Consider the following 19,462-nt stretch of genomic DNA (forward strand, 5'->3'; position numbering starts at 1 on the left):
TCAGAGGGAAGCTGGGCCCTGATCACTTGAGCTTTTCTAGGCCATTGTTAGGACTTCGGACAGATTCTGAGTGCAATGAGAAGTCATTGGAGAGTTTTGAACAGGGGAGTGGTTTGATATGGCTTAAGTTTTTAGAGAATGTCCTGGCTCCTGTGTGAATAACGATTGTAAGCAAGGTGGAGCAGATTCAAGGACATTAGTTAGAAGTCCACTGTAGAAATCCCAGGAAGAGAAGATAGTGGCCTGGATCAGAGTGGTAAGCTGTGGAAAGAGTAAGAAGTGGTTGGATCAGGGGTACATGTTGAAGGTAGATCTGATAAGACTTTCGGATGAACTGAATGACCTTTATGGAGGAAGAAGAGCAGTTAAGAATGACTCCTAGGTTTTTGCCTGCGCATCTCATTGGAGATAGTACCGTTTACTGAAGTTAGAAAGCCTGGTATGGGGTGGGGGAGCAAGTTTGAGGAGGTGTGCAGAATCAAGAGTTCTGTTTTTGACCCATTACTGTTGTGATGGCTGTTAGAGCTGCAATCGGAAGTGTTGAATCAGCAAATAGATCCGTCAGAATATAATCCATGCTAGTGATACATTAGGGAGTCACTGATGCATATACAGGTGTGGTGCTTCATGAGCTTACTGGGGACTGAGTAGAACTCTTTCTAGCTTATTACCTACTATGTGTAGCTCACAGTGCTTTGTGCTTGGAATACAGCAGCAAGCGAGACTGACATGGTAATTATTCAAAGTGGCTTGCTCTAAACCCAGCATGCCACCAGGAATGGTCTTGACCTTTATTATTATTAAGGTCATTGAATGTTAGAGTAAAAGCAAACTTAGAGATGATCAAGTTCAAGCTTCCAACCTCTCTCCAATTTACAGCAGAGGAAACTGAGGCCTGGAGACATTAAGGACTTTGCTAAAATCTGTTCTTTAAAAGCTACTTACATTTTAGATCTTTTTAATGCATATGTCCATCCCAAATTGTTCATATTCTTTGTTTTTATTCATATTTACTTATACTCTAAGAAACAAAGTTGAAGTTGAGAAGAGAGTAAAAAAAAGATGTTTAAAGACTTTGCCTAAAAGACCTAAGAGTAATTCAGTTGAATTCAATAGATGTTTATTGAATGATCTACTGTGCTAGAGACTGTGGGGATAAAGGTGATTAAGAAGCATCCAAAGACAGCCCACAGGATGGGAGAAAATATTTGTAAATTATGTTTCTGATAAGGGACTTGTATCCTGAATGTGTAAAAACTCTTACAACTCAAAAATAAAAAGACAAACAGCCCAGTTAAAAGATTGGCAAAGGGAAAATGGGCAATTCATAGCATCCAAGATCCCAGTAGTGGGGCCAAGCTCCAGTGTAATCTTGTAACCTTCCTCAGAATTCCAGGCGGTTCCATCTAAGGAGCAGGGCATCAGAGGAGCTCTGGGCTTGGTATTAAGTCATAAAAGTCAGTGTGGCAGGAGCATCAGGGTGAAGACACAGGGCCCTTGGGAATTGTGATGACATGAGGTCAAAACATGAGCCAACCAGGCCGTAGGGCTGGACAACTCCCAGGAGTGGTGGGGGGTAAGATGGCAGAGGAGAAGGACTCTGAGCAAAGGGGGCCAAGCAGGTTGAATGCTTCTCCCTTGGTGGCCACGGATTCTGGAAGATGGCACCCAAGGCCACAGCATGCTTAGACGTCTTGTCCACACATGGTCTTCTTGTCCATAGCAGCAGAGGATGATGTCCTCCAACCCTGGTTGGTTGAAGATTCCAGGAGATGTAGGTCAAAGATTCTGGGGCCACTGCAGAGAAAGAAATGGACTGACTTCTTGAGCAACCACAGTGCAGCCAGGGCCAGGCAGATTTCAGAGTATGATCGTCCTTCTAGGTAAAGAATACTCGCAAAAGCTTTGCCTCAAACATAGTGCAGACTTGAGAAGGTTACATGGCTCGGATTCCCGTCAGTTGTCTCCTCTGTCTGTGTGCCCCAGCAACACGCTCCACTGTGTGAATTCCATGAAGGAGGCCAGTGAACCCTCTTGTCAGTGATTCTCAAACTTTTGCACCCAAGAACCTCTAATGGTAGAGGAGAGAAAACTTGGATCCTGGGAACTCTGGTGGACGTGGCTCTAACAATTTGCCCCGAAGCACAAAATCTACTTTAAGTGTCCCATTTACCTTAGGAACCCAGGTATTCTTTGATTCTAGTAATAGCAGGACAGGAGACCTTAAACGGTGGTCTGCTTTGGCTACGTTTTAGTCAGCTCTGTAATCGTTTTCCGTTGTTGCTGTAAAAATCACCACATACTTAGTGGCTTAAAACACAGACTTATTATCTGGGTCATAAGTCTGACATGGGTCCCACTGGGCAAAAGTCAAGGTGTCATCAGTAGAGCTGTGTTTCTTCCTGAAGGATCCAGAGAGCCCTCTCCCTGCCTTCTGCAGCTCTAGAATTTGGCCCCCTTCCTGGGCTTGGGGCCCTCGTCCTCCATCCTCAAAGCCAGCGGCGTGGTGTCCCCATGGCCCTTCCATAGCCACATCTCCCTCCCACTGACTACAGCTGGGACGGGCTCTCTGCTTTGAAAGACTCCTGTGATTACATTGTGCTCACCCAGCTAATCCAGCATAATCTCTCCATCTCAAGGTTCATGACCTTAATCACTTCTGCCAAGTCCCCTTTGCCACGTGAAGGAACATATTCACAAGTTCCAGGATTAGGATGTGGACATCTTTGGGAGGCTATTATTCTGCCTACTACAGTTGGTATGGCAAGAAGCCCTTGTGTCAATCCTAGGGAAGAAATAAAGGTAATTTCCCATCTTCCCGAGAGGGTAGCCAGGCCTGATGTATTTCTAGACACTTCTTGTCATCAAGGATCTAGACGATACTGTATATTGCCAAGGGTTAGCATCCCCCCCCCCCCAATCATGATATGCTTCTGAGAACTTTTACAAAAGAAAGAAGCTGGACAAGACTGTATTTGGGTGGGTTGAAAAGATGAGGCAACCTCTCTGGATAGATGTTTGGCCTGGGAAGAAGCCCTTGTGGTTTCTGTGGGAAAGAAAGATGCAGTGGGGGAACAGAACATTAAAAAAAAAAAAGGCTTTGAGAGGGTTGGTCAGGGTCAGTCCTGGGAACACAGGTGTGGAGGGACCACAGGGCTGCCCTTGTGACTGAAACGCGTGGATCTGGGCAGTGATACTGGACCACTTATGCTGGGAAGAGGTAAACTCTGGCCTATGGGGGATGCCAGGATGCAGGGGTGCAGGGATGTGAGCACTGAAGAAGGTGGAACTCTGCTTGGGCTACTGCTCTTCTGTCCCTTAATATCTGAAGTCAGGCAGACCTCATGCTGTGAGGGTAGAGTCTTCTTTTCCCAGCCCTGTCTGCCTGCATTTGCAATACATAGTGCTTCTGTTTATTCAACTTCGACCTTATTTCGTGTGAACTAATTATCTTGGCCCTATTATGCAAGGAGAATTTTCTTCCATCTCTTGCCGGATTCCATCTCTTAGCTTCCATGCATTGGCAATTACTTCTCCCTGAACTCAGAAGAGCTGTGTAAGGGTGTGGTGCGTGCGTGGGGGTGCGTGCATAGGTGTGTGTTGAGGGATGGAGACGTGGGAGGGTGAGAGCCCCCACCTCTCCTAAGTGCCTGTCCCTGTGCTTAACAGACAATAGGTTTCAAACATTAGTTCCCTTCCCTATACCTTCCTCACTTTTTCCAACCACTTAGCTTCCCCCTAAACTCCAGAAATTTTTGTGACAACTGAAAACAGCCCCATGGAGTTCCCAAAGGCCTCCCAGGGGACAAGGTCACCGTCATGGAGAACTTGTGCTCAGAGTCTGTGAGCGGAAGGCAGTGCCTGTCCTCAGCAGGGGCTGGGATGGCAGTTTCTGGTTTACTGGGGCCCCTGTGTGGGAAGAAGTTTCCTGGAACAACCCCCAACTGGCAGCCAGTTCTCTAAATAGTGACTATGATTTCTTACCAGTTAAAGCAATCACCTCTTGAACTCCTGCTATTCACGCTTTGGTCATGTTCTGCCCAAGGAGGGTAGGGGGTGGGGCTCATCTTAGAGGTTCTCCATTCTGCCTGCCCATCAGAATCACAGGGATCTTAAAAATAGTGACACCCAGAGAATCTGATTTAACTGGCTTGTTAGTTCAGGCAGTCTAATGCTCCCGGTGACCAGCCAGCAATGCCAACCAGTTACCAGGAGACTGTGAATAACCTTGAGGCTGGGGTGGGAGTGAGGCTAGCAGCATTGAAATAAATGCTTCCCATTAGCTGGGGAAATTTCTTCATTAGCTCCTCCCCTTTCATTTATTCTACTCTTTCTCCCTTTCTCCCTTCTACCCATTTTTATTATAATGATTCAGAATTAATTGTACTGTCCCCTTTTGAACAAAAGAGAGCTATTATTCCATTGCAGCAAAGGGTGAGGATGAAAAAAACAGCACAGTCTACAGCTATTTAATGTTTTTATTTCCTCTTGGCTTGAAAGACTTGCAACGGAGCAGAGGGGAGTTGGGGTGAGACACTCAGACCCCGGGAAAATAGGAAATGAGTCAGTGTCCAGTCTGGCCCAGCCTGGCCCACTCCATGTAGACAGCTATCAGACTTTCTAGAAAGCACAGGCTGAAGGCATCTCTCAAACTCTCCGGGTTTCCTTTATGGTTTAATGCTCACATCTGAAGGAGACGAAGACTCAAGGCTTCTCCACACACCCCGTAGATTTCAGAATCTCTGAAAGAAGGCACTGTCTACTGTGAAGGTTTTAATCTGCCGTCTGCCAGGAGGAAATTAGTGTGGGAAAACAGCCAGCTCGGCGCTTCCACTACTAGCTTTTATACAGGAAGAATCAAAGAGCTAGTCTTCATTTTTTGCGAAGCCCGGGTTTCAGAATATTATTCTTTTATAGTCTCCTGAAATTTACCAACGAATTTTAAACTCAGGCAGTGTTGGTTTAAAAGCCATACACAGTCTGTGAGTTGCAGCATTTATGCCATTGTGGAAACTGTGGTTGTGTATCTTAGACTACATGCCCCTAGTGTTAGGATTAGAGATAAAATGAGAGGAAGGAAATCGTTTTCACTTCTAAAGGCTGGTTGATGTGTTTCTTGATTTAAAAAAAAAAAACAAACGTGGTTTAATTGATAGCTATATTAGCAATAGTTTATGGTTCATTTGAACCTGATCTTAACCAATTAAGATAGACCTGGCTCAACTGGCCAAGATTATGGCTCCAATTTAATCTGAGTGCAAACAGAGCTATAGAGGCTTACGTACACATGTTCATATTATACATGGACACTTGCATAGTTAACCTAAGGAAAGTCCATACTGTATTTAATACTATGTACATGTTGTACAGGTCTTGGGCCCATTGGTTTCAGGTCCATTCCTCACCTTCCCCTGTTCTGCTCTGTGTCTCAGGGGGGCTGGCCATTGCAGAGTTTTCCCAGGCTGCCAGGTCACCTGGGTTCCAGCCGGGCTCAGCCAGTGAGAAGCACTGGACTGGGGGAAGGGAAAGGCCAGGGTGTCTCTCTCCCAGGAAGCCTTCTGCCCTTCTATGATTTCTGACAGTGGCTGTAGCAAGGCTCCAGACCCTGCCACAAAGGCCAGCTGTGGTTCCATCTGCCATCAGCGACCCCAGCCACTGAGCCCTGGTAACACCATCTCCTCTGATTTTTCCAGGCTTGGAAGTGACTTCCCACTGTCACTAATCTAAACTTCTCAGATCATCCATCAACTATGTAACCAACTCCCTGCATTAAATTCCCTCTGTTATGAATATGTGTAGTAATTTCTGTTGTTCTGGTTAGATCCTGATAACCAGACTGATAACATATGTCATGCTAAAATGTATTTTTCTTTAACATGGATTAACTGTTAGCAAATTCTCTAATTAGGGTTGTGGTTACCAATCTGTTGTTGTCTATAATTATTTGTTTGAAGGGCAGTTCATAATCTATTAAAGTTATTACTTGCCACTAAATTTTTTAAAAGCTTAAATTTCAAAAATGGTTGTAAATTCTACCATCTTGAACTTCAAAGCAGAAGCCTAAGTTTACTCAATGCATTCCTATGCTACATGTAATGGAAATCGTGCATCATAAGTCAACGAATGATTTTTATTCGTAATAGAACCACTTCTATTTTGTATTTTGCAGAAATAGCTCACATTCATTCTTGAGCTAATATGCATACTGACTTCCAGCAATAGCATCATGCAGGAATGATCTGGTAATAGTTACAGTAAAGGAAATACTCATAATAACTACTTTGAAACTGGGAAGTAATTCATGTCTCCCTCTTTAAGTGATTTATCTTTATCATTACTTGCAGTATCTTTCCTGAACCTTTGCCTAAAATGCTCTCTCCTGCTGACTGCAAATTCAGATGGACTGTATCGTTCCAGGAGGGGAATGCATTAGTAGACTATCTTCTAAGATCCCTCCCTCAACTATAGCAAGTCACTTTGGCTACCAATTCCTTTCCACCCTCCCTCCCTCCTCTTGCTTAAAGGACCCTACAAGTAAAAGAAAAGCAAGTAAAAGGGACAGAATTTCAAACATGGAACCTGGCACTGTGTCTGTCAAGAGAGTATATGGATGTCTGATTAAAGATGGCAGATTAAGCATGCTTGATTTTATCCTTGCCAAAACCCCACTAAAATGGTAATATGACATTTAAAAAGTGATAAATACCCAGTAATAGCAGAGGGACTCTCAGCAGATAAGAGATTTCAAAGAATTTCTGGAGAGTAGACAGTGGGTAAGGAGTGATGGCAGAAGAAAGAGAACAGAGGCAACTAAACTTATATTACATGAGTGGGAGGCTGGAGGAGGGTAGAACAGAACTTGGGACACTAGGAAATTCATAAATATCAGCTGAGTGAGTGATAGGGCTGAAACTATGGTGACTGATAAAATGGCTCAGGGAAGCAGTTGGCCTCCCACCCCACGTGGCAGTCAAATAGGCTCTGCATCACCCCTCCCAATAAAAAACAACAGTCTTGTTCTCCTCTCTACAAAATGTAATGACCCCAAAGATAAGACCCTAACATGCAGGGATTTTTGAGTTCCCTAACTGGGACTCTGCCAAGTAATCATAGTAAAAGCAATAGAAGCAGGAAATAGTTAGATAGCACTGTAACATATACATCATTAATTCATTTAATGTTCACAGCAACTCTAGGAGAAACTGAAGAACAGAGTGATTACTAAGTAGCCTAAGATCACACAGCAAGTAACTGGCAGAACTAGATCACCACAAGGTAAAGGCCCAACTAATAAGCCTCATCTACGTGCAAAAAAAAAGTACCAATGAGCATCTTACTGCCTCAGTCTGAAGTAGAAACAACCGAGGATGACCAGATACTTGACAAAAGGCCGCAACATGAAAGATAGATAAAAATAAACACAAGAGTGACCAAGAGGAAAGAGTAAAGACTCGAACCAGAAAAGAAGAAAGAAACTTCCAATTACTATCCTCAGAGAAATCTGAAAAGATATTGCATCATAAAAGAACAGGATGCAATGGAAAAGAAATTATCAAAGAAGTGTAAATAGCACCTGGAAATTAAAAACACATTTATAGTAAAAAAAATTCAACGGAAACATTAGGATGTAAATTCAAAGAAATCTCCCAGAGAAAGGACAGAGATGGAAATCGTAAGAGAAAAAAGTCTTAGAGGGCTAATCCAGGATATCCCACACCTGACTAATAGAAGTTACAAGAAAGAAAAATTGGATAATGGGAAATACAAGGTGTTTCCCAGAGGTGAAAGACATGAGTCTCCTAGACATTTAATCATTAAATTTATACATTGAGGATACATAAAAAGTCCTCTGTGACATTTGTAATCTGTTCTGCGGCTAAAACCAAGTCTTCAGTGCTCTCTCAATAGCCTAGGAGTTGAAAAGGAATAACAGGGTCTACGTTATTGTGACCATGAAAATACTGTGTGCCATTAGGCTAGTCATCACTCTATTTTGCATCCCTTACCTCAGCTCAGACAAACCAAAGAACCCTCCTCCAACCCACACCCGTTAGAAGAAGGAAAAAAGGAAGGAATTCTAGAAACTTCTCATTGAATGTCTTCACTTATGTTGCTGAACAGAGAGCAGAAATTGACATTGGAACTCAGGGTGGAAAACTGAGAACCAATCACCTGCCAGAGCAATAGCTATTTCACTAAAGAGAGAACAGCCATTCCTGTGCATGTCTGCCTCTCGCAGTGGATTTTAGAAACCTTGTCACTCATTGTTGAAGTCTGCACCTTCATCAGTTGTCTGACTCCAGGGACGCTCAGTTGCAGAACAACATGGTCGTCAGCCAACTTCTGCAGTTGGCGGCATGACTACCTTATGAAGTCAGCACTTGGGTACCTGGTCTTAAGTTTCCCAAGTTTCTACAACCCAGACCCTCCTGATTGGACTTGTCAATTTCCTAAGTCAATAATCCCTTCACTCTCCTTTACCAATAGTGTGGATTGAGTCGCGTCAAAGTATAAAAACCTCTTTAGAAGTTCTATGCACAATACATACAACACTTGCATCTCAAAGTCAGCTTTATTTTTAATATGGAAATGAATATATGTATGTATATGCATGACTGGGATATTGTGCTGTACACCAGAACTTGACACATTGTAATTGATGGTACTTCAATTTTTTAAAAAGTCAACTTTTTAAAATACTATAAGCATCATTACAGAGAAATCATTACTAAAGCAGAGACTTTCTAACATTTGGCATCTCCCATGGGAGATGCCTGCTAATCCTCCTTCAACTCTGCCCTCATCATGTAATTCCCATTCTGGAAACTCAAGCACCTCATATCTGAACTCTGCTGCCCAGCATTGAAAGCCATCCACAATCTGGTCGCACCCTCCTAATCTAACTCTTCCTGTTCCCTATTACTCCCAATGTGCATCATCTCCCTGACAACCAGGCAGTGAGCATCCTCACCTCTGTTCCTTTTCTAGCCAACTGGAATCAGGAAATTGAATGGGGCAAGGGTTTCCTCCCAGAACCCCTCCTCCGGGAAGACTTCCCTGACTTATCCAGTCCTGTGGCTCTCTGGGCACCCCTTGTTTTACCTACCAGCTTGGCCCCATTGTGCACTTCACGGCCCATAGTCTAGATCCAGGAAACTGGTTCCTTCCTCCTGGAAGGACCCATATCTTTTACTTCTCTGTATCTGCAGAGTTCCTATCACATTGCCAGTTTGTGTAGTGGGTGTTACTTGAAAACTCGGAGTCAAAGGAAATAAATCCCTTTGCCTGGGGACTCACAGTTCATCCAGGTTTTCCCCAGTTGTTCCTCTCAGGCACTGGGAGAGTTTCCAGTGTCGTCAAGATCTAGGTCTAAGCTAGTGGCTCCAATTCCTTGTCTCATTTTCATGATTCTTCTTGAAGATCCTATTTCTATCTTTTTTAAAAATGGAGAATAGACCACTTGAGACGATCCTAAGAACTCATGTTTCCACCAAATTAATATATGCATGTTATAAATGAAACTATACATGTTGTTTAGATAAGAGAGAGTATCTAAGGGTTGAAGATTATAATCAGAGGAAGGAGTTAAGGAAGCTCTGCCCAAAAGGCAAGAACCTCTTGGCTAATGATCCAATCAAGATGTCAGCATCCAGGAAAACTCATGCAGATGGACACCCTGGAATGTCTGCACCAGCTTTTATATCCCCTGGGTGAGCCACAGCCGTCCCCTACCTCCCCAGGAGAACTTCCAAAACCAGCAGGAATAACAGCAAAAAAACTATATTGAGAAGCAATGCTCAGAGGCATATGGTGACAAATTTCCCCAGGAGATAAGGGTAGTTGAGGGGATCTAAGACCCCACCAACACCACCTACTTTGGAGAGGGGGGATTGGAAGTAAAGCAGTATGAATGGAGGCTGGCCAGAAGTTAAGGGAAGGCAAAGGATCCAGCTGGTTTCAGCAGCTCCTGTGATTCTGTACAAGTCACAGTGAGGAGGGTGCTGAGAAATGGCGAGTTAACATAGAAGAACCCGGCTCCCTCCACAGACTGCTGGTCTTGATTGCCACGATGGCCGTATTACATACAAAGTTTACTGCACAGGTGCTATTGAGAATTTACTAAATTAAAATTAGAGCAACAGGACATTAAAACCCACTTGCAGAAGAACAGGAAAAAAAAAAAAAGGCAAGATCCCCTCTATTCCAAGGAGGAATTCCATAGATTGCATTACAGAGAGAAACGTGGGTGACAGGTGAGAATCGCTCCACAATGCCCAGGTGCAGAGGATGCCGCATTGTTGTATTTCTTTAAAATCAGATTAAACTTGGTTTCATATTTCTCACTCTCCAAGGTTGGGGAAGAATCTAATATTATGATGACTGGGTCTCCTGGGCTCTCATTGGCCCAGGAAAGTGGGGGCATCCTGATTTGTAGGCCACGCCAGGTGCCACAGTTACCAGGGCTCCTCTGCTACCCCATGTGCTGGCCTTTTCTGGCATGCAGGGAGAACCTGGGAGGACCATGGAGAGGCTTCTTGGCGCTGTATCCTCTCCACTGGCCACGGGTTATCCCCGGGATAACCTAGCCAGGCTCTCAGAGCAGGATTATGGAGTGTCCAGCCACCATAGGCTTTCAAGTAACCTCTCACGTCAGTTCCTGCAGGGATGGTGGGACACAGACCCCCTACAGCCCCAGAAGCCTGCACCCACTGCCCCTACACACGTGCCTGCACGCGGGCACGCACACGTGCACATGCGCGTAAAGACATCTCCATCTCAGGGAAGCCACCCATAAGGCTGGGCCAAATTTCCCTCCTTTAAAAGCAGCAACTATTTCCGCCATCCTGAATTTTCTTCTTAACAAGACTGGTTTCCATTCAAAGATCAGAGTGAAGGGGCCTTAACCTGGGGCCTAGAAACCTCTCTGGGTAAGACTTCAAAGCACAAAGGGCTATTTCTTTTTCCCCTGAGGAAGGGAAAGGCCAGAACTTAAAACTCAAGGCCGACAAGAAAACTACCCTATTGTTCCTTTTTTGCTGATAAGGGCACAGCAGTAAAAAGGATAAGACAGCGATTAACTTCGCCATCCCTCTCTGTTTCCTGGGTGAACACTGAGCATGTGGTGTGTGTGTTTGCGTGTGTGGTGGAGGTGGGGGTATGGTGGCTAAAAGCATTAACACAGGGGATCTGGACCCCTGATGGAATCTCCAAGGCAGCTTAGCAGAGAAGCCAGGAAAGAAACCTGAGCCACATGTCTGCAAGCATTAACTGTAGCAGGTGCCAATGTGTCCTGTGACCATTTGAAATGAGGAAATGGCAATTTGCAAAGATTTCCTGACGGCTGGTGTGAGGAACAGGACTGCTGGTCTAGTGGCCGGGGTTGGGGGGAGGCAGGAGGGCCTGTAGACCCTACAGTCCGCTCACAAAGCTCTACAGTCTGTTCGGGGGCTGAGCCTGAGGGGACGCCTTTCCCTAACTCATCAAATGTGTTACAGGACTGATGTGTCCCTATTTAGGAAGGACAGTGGGATGAGGGAAAATACCAGGCTCAGGAAAAGCCTGTGTATTTGGTGGAATGTAAAGATGATAAAACTCTACACCAAAACCCAACTCACATTAAAGCAGGGAAACAAACAGCAGGGAAGTGAAAATCATTCATAACTGACCCTTGAACAGGGGGAGTTATGCAGGAGGAAATCAGGACGCAGTAGCTCCCCATCCTCCCCTCCCCTCCCCCGCCCTCCCTGCAGAGCTAGGCAGTTGGCCATGCACCATGTTAAGAAGAAGCCCGGTAATATGGCTAATATCAGTCCAGGCGGGAAAAAAAAAAAAAAAGGAGAATTTTTGAATTCTTACTTAAAGAGATAGTTAGGTAGCACGGCCTATAGGAGATCCTGATCCTGAGCTGAGCTCTCTACAAAAGTGTCCTCTCAAATGTCAGAGAGATATTAAAGATACACACCATGCAGTGCAGTGTGGGTTAATGCCCTGTTGTCATGGGCCATCTTAGCTCCTTGGAGCCCCCAGTACTGAGCATCCTAAACTTCTGGGAACGCACAGGAGATCCTTATTTTTGATCTGAAGAGAGATTCACAGTTTACTAAATTAAAAAAAGCAAGTTGCAAAGTAACCCACCTTTTGTACAACAAGCAAAGTGAAAAGAATCCTCTGTGTGTGGACTGATGCTTGTCCTGGTGAGCACATGGAGAAGCGGAGGAACAGCCTAAGTATTACCATGGGAAACTGGCATTTTTGTAAGTCGAAAATGATCTAAAACAGGCATTTTAATATAGTACCAGCTAATAAACCACCAAGGATGTTAACATTGATTATACAGAGTGATAGAAAGCCTTTTATTATATTGCTTTTAATTATAACCATGTATTGCTCCTGAATTTTTTGCAATTCTGATAAAAAAACATTTTAAAAGAGATGAAAGAAAGCACCTAGCTTGAGCCATCAAAAGCCATGAATAAGCTTCAAGTCCTTGTTTATGTGTCAATTATATCTCAGGAAAGCTGGGGGAGAAAAAGCTACAAATTCTTGGGAGGGTCACACCATTTCTCTAATCCACCTCATCACTATTGACATTTGGGGCTGGATAATTCTTTGTTGGGGTGGGGAACTGTTCTGTGTGTTGTAGGATGGTTAGCAGCATCCCTGGCTTCTTTGTATTCATGACAGCAGCATCCCAACCCTGGCCAAATGACAGCCAGAAATGTTTACAGGCGTTGCCAAATGTTCCCTGGGGGGCAGAATTGCCCCCGTTGGGAACACTTCTCTAGTCCTCAATTTCTCGTCAATGAAGGGAAACCTTGAGCCAAGTCCTCACCACGCTCCCTTGAAGCACCAACATTCTCTGATTCTATCAGTACGGAATCTTTGTGCTTTCCAGAAGCTATTTTCCTCCAGAGCCACTAGAGGGAGCACTCTGCAATACAAAGGACAAAACACAGCCCTAGGGGAACTTGTTTTCCCTCCTTGGTGGACTTTGCTGTCTCTGTTCCCAATGCCCCCAGCCTTTAATAAATAGCCTTTGATGTGGAGAGTGATAACCCTTAACCACAAGGCATGAAGAGCTATTTGTCTTGTGCTTTGTGCCATAAAAGTCGTTGTTTTTAGATATGGTGGAAGAGTGCAAAATGTTCTTTGCTTTTTCAACATTCTTTGTGAGGCAGTTAGATGAATCACATCACTAAAAAGAAGTTACGCATCTCCATGAAGAAAGTCTGTGGGACAACTAGGCTGAGAGGTGGAAGATCTAGTTTTCTTCCTGATCCTGCCACTTCTAGGCTGTGTGATGCTGGCCAAGTCTCTTAACCTTTCTGGTTACATATAATAGAGCTGAGATAGGCTGAGAAGTTGAGTTACGTGCTTGAGGTTACATACTGAGTGAAAGGATGGTCAAGGATGGATTTGGATCTAAGCTGTTGACTTCATGGGATAGTTGTGAGAATCAAATGAGATGGAGTAGGTGAGAAAGTTTTGAAAAATCAAAAACCCCACACAAGTTCAAGGTGTTGATTTGCAGCTATTGTGGGAGTGAGAGAAGGTGATGGCTGAGAGGTAGCATGGTGGGGGGTGGGCAGGGAGGGAACCAGGTTAAGGTATGTCCACACAGGTAACAGAAGATATTCCTCCATCGACGTGTTAAATTACAGGAAACGGTCTCAATGTCCCCAAATCCTTTACTAATGATGGAACATAAGGTTTCAATCCCCATCAAAATGGACAGGCCACTTGGAGGGGTGTTATTTTACTCCCTTATGAGATATTTAAACACCTTAATGAAAATGAGAGGTCTACCTCCAATACTGCTTTTTTTAAATTGAAGTATAGTCGGTTACAGTGTGTCAATTTCTGGTGTACAGAATAATGTCCCAGTCATGCATATATATACATATATTTGTTTTCATATTTTTTTCATTGAAGGTTATTACAAGATACTGAATAGAGTTCCCTGTGCTATACAGAAGAAATTTGTTTTTTATCTATTTTTTATATATAGTGGTTAACATTTGCAAATCTCAACACTGTTTTTTAAACTTTTTAAAAATCTTGAACCATAGTAAGAAATATGTTTCACAGAGAGACCCAGCTCACACACATATAAAACTAAAACAAATGTCTTACTTGTAATACACTTGGATTTTTTCTATTCTGTTTTCTTTTATTCTGTCACTTGAAACCATTGCTGGTTGTGACCCAATAGGTAGTGGGTCCTGACATGCAATTTTAAAACCAATGTTCTAGGAATTTTTGTGGGAGGAGAGGAGGAAAGCTGGGTCCTGGTGCTGGGTGAGGGAGGAAACAGGAGCTGTGCCTCTCAAGCATTCCTCAGAGCCTCAAAGATGAACTTTTTACACTTTTCTGGGGGCTGATTCTTTGAGGAATGATTCAGGAGGAAGGAAAAAAAAGCAACAGTCCCAGATTCACCTAAATGAGTGAGGATGGGCCACTGGGCAGTGGGCTCCAGGCTGGATTCTGAGAGGTCCTCAGCTAGACCCACCCTATTGACATCAAATACAGGTGGGCATGACGGAACCACCACCACAATGAAAACTAAAACCCCTGCATTTAGTGAGCCCTTATTACACGTCAGACATTTCACTAAGCACCTGATACGAGTGATGGGATGTAAATGAAGTTCAAGTGCTCCCTGCGTTTCCTTTCTTCCTGCCCACTAAGAGGCATTCTGGCTTTGCCTATCCAGTTTCTTTCCTTGCCCCATCCAGAAGGAGAACTGGACAGAAGTAGAAGGACTGGAGGAACGTTGGTTAGGGCTGGAGAAAAAGCTTTGTAGGGACCCTGGGAGAAAGATGGAGGGTGGGGCTGAAGCTGTGGGATATAAGGGGCTTGGATAGGAAGGGAAAAGGGATGTTAATAACAATTGCAGGGGGCTCTGGATGATGTTTGAGAAATGCAAGTACTGAATACCAATTCATCTGAAGTTACTTTTCGGTGACTGGACTGGGTTTCTCAGACTGACACCACCCTGAGACTGGCCCATGTGGGTCAAGGTCTCATAAGGTTATGTATGCATTATTTTATTTAATCTGCATTACAAACCCAGGAGGTGGTATTTTTTTTCAGATTAGAAAAGGAGGCTGATATATACTAAGTAACCTTAGAGTCATATAGCTAATACATATGGAAAAATTCTCCCCAAATTGATCTGTAGATAGAACACAATCTCCATCGAAATCCCAGCTGGATTTTTTTTGCAGAAATTGAGAAGATAATCCTAAAAACTATATGGAAATTCAAGGGATCCAGAATAGCTAAAATAACCTTGAAAAAGAACAAAAGTTGGTAGACTCATACCTCTAAGTTTCCAAACAGTAATCAAACAGAAGCAACAGTAATCCAAACAGTGTGCTGCTGGCTTAAGAACAGACGTCTAGATCAATGGACTAGAATTAAGAATCCAGAAGTAAACTAGTATTTATTAGTTTTTAGGTCAGTTGATTTTTTAAAATTTTTAATTGAAATATAGTCTAAAATTTACAATGTTGTGTTAGTTTCTGGTGTACAGCAAAGTGATTCAATTTTACATATATATACACGCACATACACACACATATATATTCTTTTTCATGTTCTTTTCCATTATGGTTTATGATAGGATATTGAATATAGGTCCCTGTGCTATACAGTAGGACTTTATTTATCTATTTTATATTTAGTAGTTTGTATCTGCTAATCTCAAACTCCTACTTCCACTTCCACTTTAGTAACTGTAAGTTTGCTTTCTACATCTGTGAGTCTGTTTCTGTTTTGTAAATAAGTTCATGTGTATCAGATCTTAGATTCCATATACAAGGGATATCATATGGTATTTGGCTTTCTCTTTTGGACTTACTTCACTTAGTATGATAATCCCTTGGTCCATCCATGTTGCTGCAAATGGCATTATTTCATTCTTTTTTATAGCTGAGTAGTATTCCACTGTGTGTGTGTATATAGTCAGTTGATTTTTGACAAAGGGGACAAGACAATTCATAAAGGGAAAGGACAGATTATTTTTTAAATAACCTTCTAATTTTAGATTAGTTTTAGATATACAGAATTCTTGTGAGAATAGTCTTTTCAACAAATGGTTCTGGGACAACTGGCTACCTACATGAAAAGAATGAATTTAGATCCCTATCTTACGTAAAAATTAACTTAGTGTGGATCATAGACCTAAATGTAAGAACTAAAACTATAAAACTCTTAGAAAACTCAGGTGTAAACTTTATGACCTGGGTTTCACAATGGTTTCTCAGACATGACACCAAAAGCACAAATGATAAAAGAGAAGATCGATAAGTTAGACTTCATCAAAATTAAAATTTTTTCTCCTTTAAGAACATGAAATGGCAGCTACAGACAGGGAGATGTATTTGTATCCAGAATATATATAAAGACCCTCTACAACTCAGAAATAAAAAGACAATTTAATTTAAAAATGAATAAGGTATTTGAATAGACATTTCTCAAAGAAGATACATAAATGGCCAATAAGTTCATGAAAAGATGCTCAACATTACTAGTCACTAGGGAAATGCAAATTAAAACTGAAATGAAATACTACGTCACATCCACTAGGATGGCTAGGCTCCGAAAGATGGACAGTAAGATTGTTGGTGAGGCTGTGGAGAAATCAGAACTCTCACACATCACTGACGGGAATGTGAAATGGTGCAGCACTTTGGAAAACAGTTTGGCAGTCCCTCAAAATGTTAAACATGGAGTTACCTTGTGACCCAGCAATTACACCCAAGACACATGAAAACATATGTCCACACAAAAACTTGTACTCGAATGTTCATGGCAACATTATTCATAACATCCAAAAATGAAAACAATTCAAATGTGTATCAGCTGATGTATGGATAGACAAAATGTGGAATAGCCACACAATGGAATATTATTTGGCATAAAAATGAATGAAGTACTGATATATTCTACAACGTGGATGGACCTTGAGAACATTATGCTAAATGAAAGAAGCCAGACACAAACGACCACATATTATGTGACTCCATTTATACAGAATGTCCAGAAGAGGCAAATCTACAGAGACAGAGAGATTAATGTTTGCCTAGGACTGGCGGGGAGGGAGCAAGTGAACTTAAAACATTTTCCTCAGCCCAAGGTCAGGCTCTGTGTGGACGCTGACAGGGACCCTCGTCAGCTGTTGCTGCTCCCTTGATCAAAAACATGTGGCTTTCTCTGCCAGTGGGCACAAGGTTTCTTTGGGGGGTGATAAAAGTGTTCTAAATTTAGGTTATGGATCACATAATTCTGCAAGTATACTAAAATCCACTGAATTGTATACTGTAAGTGGGTTAACTTTATGGGGTATAAATTATACCATAATAATAAATTGTTTTTTTTTTTAAGTGATGGAGATGAGAGAAAGTGGAAGCAGAAAGTATAGACAGGTTTTCCAAGTCTTTGTTTTTGTTTTTTAATTTCCAGTATATAACTGCATCTGTTGTACCAAAGAGGAGTGTTCTCCAGATGACGCAGAAGTTAGGGTGTCACCGTACTTACATCTCTGTGCCCCCAGATGTTTTGCCCAATTCTCTGATTTTATCCTCCCTGTTAGAATCAACCCCAGAGCATTCAATGAAGGAGCTGTGTGTCACTTAAGCTTACTCATTTCTCCTTCTTTACTTTTCTTTTCACATTATCTTGGTCCCACAAGGTAGACTGAAAAACAATCACCTCTGTTCATCTTATTAAAGACATAAATACCTGTGTCTGTGAAGCAAGCAAGTCCTCAGAGCCTTTGGGGAAACAGCAGGGAGGTGCCTAGAGGCATTTTCTGCAGAGAGAAGAAAAGAATCAACAAGCTGTTGCCAAAAAAGCCTGGAACTTAAAGCATGTCCCTCAGGCCCAAGGTCAGGCTCTGTATGGATGTTGACAGGGACCCTGGTCCGTTGTTGCTGCTCCCTTGATTAAAAGCATGTGGCTTTCTCTCTTCTGAAACTCACCTCTGCTTAACTCCACCTGCCTGGGGAGTCAGACCGCACAGCACAAGTGTAATTCCTCAGAGTGGCAACTGGCAGAGGTCCCAGGAACAAGGTAATGACACAAGGTCCCCAACGATCAGAGGCATTGACTTTCTGAGCCCAGGAGAGGGATCCCGTGACCGACACCCCGCCCCACAGTGGGAAGGAGAGCGGTGGAGTGGCATTATTGAGGAGGCCACCAACACCTCCTGGCCACTGCCACCAGGGACTGGAAATTCCTGGCTTTTGTCTTCCTCTTGGAATCAGACATTTACCCTGGGAGACCATGGAAAAGTACAAACCACAGAATCATAAACCATAGAGGGAAGAAGGTAACTCCAAGGCCGTTCTTAGCCGGGGCCCGGACACCCCCGTAAACAGGTGTTCTTCTTGTGCCAACCCTCCTCACTTTGGTGTGAACACAGCCACTGGTGGGACTCTCGCTCCGTCCCAGAAAAGCAGCTGATTCCTGGTACGGTGGTGCTCAGGGCAGTGACTGCCATTGTCAGGTCCAGCTCTGTCTCCTGTCACCTCCAGCCCCTCCTGGGGCTTTGAAACCACATGGTAGTTCCAGCTCCTTCTCCAGGGCTCAGAGTCTTGGAGAATGCCCTCTTTCTTCCTTGCCTGTGGTCTTCTTGTCTGCCTCAGACTCGTGCCTTCAGTTACACTGACCCTCCCACCTACACCCACGGGGCCAGGGGGCAATAAAGACAAGTCTGGCCTCGGCTCCTCTGAGCTGCTCTGTCCACTGTGCTCTCAGCCCCTGCATCCACCACACGCCGCCAGACCTCCCTAGCATTGTCTTCAGGGTCCAGCTCCTCGCCTCCACTTGGACATGATCAGACTTACCCTCCTGGCCCCTCTGGGCATCCCAGCAAGCCTCAGACGTGGTACTGACCCATCAGGAAAGCATGAGGCCTACTCCTCTACACAGATCATCCCTAATTGCTCCACGATTTCCTTATAGGATTTGGTTTCAAGCCCCATCATTGCCATCATTTCCCTTCACCTGGACAAGCTGCTCTTGGTCAGTATTCATTCATTTGCTCAGCCACTCAGCGTCATAGTTGAGAACACAAGATTTGAGATCAGACGATCCAGACTCTGCCACTAGCTAGCTGTGAGACTTCCGAAAAATGTCTTAATCTCTCTGAGCACCTCATCTATAGAACTGGGAATAATAATCATACCTACCTCACAGCTTTCTTATGATAACAATAAATGAAATCATCTTTGTAAAACCCTTAGCACTGAGGCTCCGACATTCACCATAAGCATTTAATACATGTTCTCTACTATTTTATTTTAAAATTACCTTTCATTTATTCACCGTGCATTTACCGAGCCCCTTGGCAGGCATTGGGATATAAATACCCCTCGTAAAGAGAGGGGTTCTCGTCAATCTAGGGAGCACAAGTTTGCTGTGGCACCCGGAGAGCTGGGAGCTGAGGCCCAGGGTC

The 19,462-nt window shown here is 43.4% G+C and overlaps 1 protein-coding gene and 1 long non-coding RNA gene across 6 annotated transcripts in view; one reads left to right on the forward strand and one right to left on the reverse strand.

Moving 5' to 3' along the window:
* ZBTB38 (zinc finger and BTB domain containing 38) overlaps positions 1-19,462 on the forward strand; it is a 112,024-nt gene that overhangs the window by 20,905 nt on the left and 71,657 nt on the right. The window lies entirely within an intron of this gene.
* LOC116150742 (uncharacterized) lies at positions 1,071-18,239 on the reverse strand. Its single transcript, XR_004134496.2, has 3 exons — positions 17,985-18,239; positions 17,746-17,815; positions 1,071-1,797 (listed from the first exon to the last, which is right to left on the reverse strand). It is a non-coding gene; the product is annotated as an uncharacterized LOC116150742 (long non-coding RNA).

Source organism: Camelus dromedarius, chromosome 2 (assembly GCF_036321535.1).
Source record: "Camelus dromedarius isolate mCamDro1 chromosome 2, mCamDro1.pat, whole genome shotgun sequence".
In the NCBI taxonomy this organism is placed as follows: Eukaryota; Metazoa; Chordata; class Mammalia; order Artiodactyla; family Camelidae; genus Camelus; species Camelus dromedarius.